This window comes from Mandrillus leucophaeus, unplaced genomic scaffold (genome assembly GCF_000951045.1).
Source record: "Mandrillus leucophaeus isolate KB7577 unplaced genomic scaffold, Mleu.le_1.0 Scaffold270, whole genome shotgun sequence".
Classification (NCBI taxonomy): Eukaryota; Metazoa; Chordata; class Mammalia; order Primates; family Cercopithecidae; genus Mandrillus; species Mandrillus leucophaeus.
Genome location: NW_012102810.1, coordinates 958,003 through 959,695, shown reverse-complemented (window position 1 = coordinate 959,695; position 1,693 = coordinate 958,003). Strand labels below are relative to the sequence as shown.

The 1,693-nt window shown below is 44.2% G+C and overlaps 1 protein-coding gene across 1 annotated transcript in view; it reads left to right on the top strand.

Moving 5' to 3' along the window:
• The window catches only part of CECR2 (cat eye syndrome chromosome region, candidate 2), a 70,042-nt gene that overhangs the window by 30,363 nt on the left and 37,986 nt on the right, over window positions 1-1,693 (top strand). The gene's annotated exons all lie outside the window — the stretch shown is intronic.

Genomic DNA, 1,693 nt, shown 5'->3' with positions numbered 1-1,693 from the left:
TGTTTTTGAGATAGGGTCTATCCCCCAGGTTGGAGTGTAGTGGCACAGTCACAGCTCACTGCAGCCTGAAACTCCTGGGCCCAAGAGATCCTCCCACCTCAGCCACCCATGTAGATGGGACTACAGGTGTACACTACCACACCTGGCTAATTTATTTATTTATTAATTATCTGTTTTTTGTTTTTTGTTTTTTTCTGTAGAGATGGGGTGATGGGGTTTCACTTTGTTGCCCAAGCTGGTCTTGAACTCCTGAGCGCAAGCAATCCTCCTGCATTGGCCTCCCATAGTGTTGGGAGTACAGATGTGAGCCACCAACCACACCCAGCCTAAACTGGTTTTAAAAACCATAAAAATGTGAACTCCACAGGGAGCAAGGGCGGAAAAAAGCACCATAAAGAAAATAATGTAAAATTTTAATCAAAGGCATTTTCAGTGCCCTCACATTGGGCATTGAAATGGTAAGACATAAGTGACTATCTTGAATGGTGATTTACATAAGTGACCATCAGCATTCATCTTTTTTCCTCCACATTAAAGCCACTAGTTCAACTTCCACAGTATAAAGCTTTTGCTGGTTGCAGTGGCTTGCACCTGGAATCCCTGCTACTCAGGAGGCTAAGATGGGAGGATCGCTTGAGACCAGGAGTTCCAGACCAACCTGGGAAACATAGCGAGTTCCCATCTTTTTAAAAAAAAAAGAAAAGCAAAACTCTTGAAAATGTATCTGATACAGATCTTTAGGTGTTCTCCCTACTAAAAAGATCTGTTAAAGAAAGCTTTACCTTTTCATTACGTTTCACTCAAAATGGGATAATTAGTATTTTTTCTTTAAGAGTAATGTGGATTCTCCTTCGGTTGATACCTGGTTCATTTTTCTGTCTCTCTGCAACTTACACATACAGTCTATTGCAGGCATCAGTTACTACCTCTTCAAAAATAATTTTTAAAAAGGAAAATGTTTTAGCTTTCACATTAACACAAAAGATGAGGAAAGAAATTGAAAACAGGGCTGGGCGCGGTGGGTCACACCTGTAATCCCAGCACTTTGGGAGGCCGAGGTAGGCAGATCACCTGAGGTCGGGAGTTCGAGACCAGCCTGACCAACATGGCGAAACCCCATCTCTACTGAAAATACAAAAATTAGCTGGGCGTCGTGGCAGGTACCTGTAACTCCAGTTACTCGGGAGGCTGAGGCGAGAGAATTGCTTGAACTGGGAGGCAGAGGTTGTAGTGAACCAAGATCATACCATTGCACTCCACTCTCACAGAGGGAGACTCCATCTCCAAAAACAAAAAAAGGAACTGTGTTTTGTTGAATGACTGTCTTTCATCCTAGTATACTTTTTAAAACTTTCCTTTATTGGCTGGATGCGGTGGCTCACGCCTGTAATCCCAGCACTTTGGGAGGCTGAGGCAGGTGGATCATGAGGTCAGGAGATTGAGACCAACCTGGCTAACATGGTGAAACCCCATCTCAAGTGAAAATACGAAAAGTTAGCCTGGCGCGATGGCAGGCGCCTGTAGTCCCAGCTACTTAGGAGGCTGAGGCAGGAGAATGGCGTGAACCTGGGAGGCAGAGCTTGCAGTGAGCCGAGATCGCGCCACTGAACTGCCCCAGTTTCTCTTCTCTCCAGTAAATTATCCATGAGATTGTCTCCTAAATACTACAAACTATATAAATTGTTGGACACAA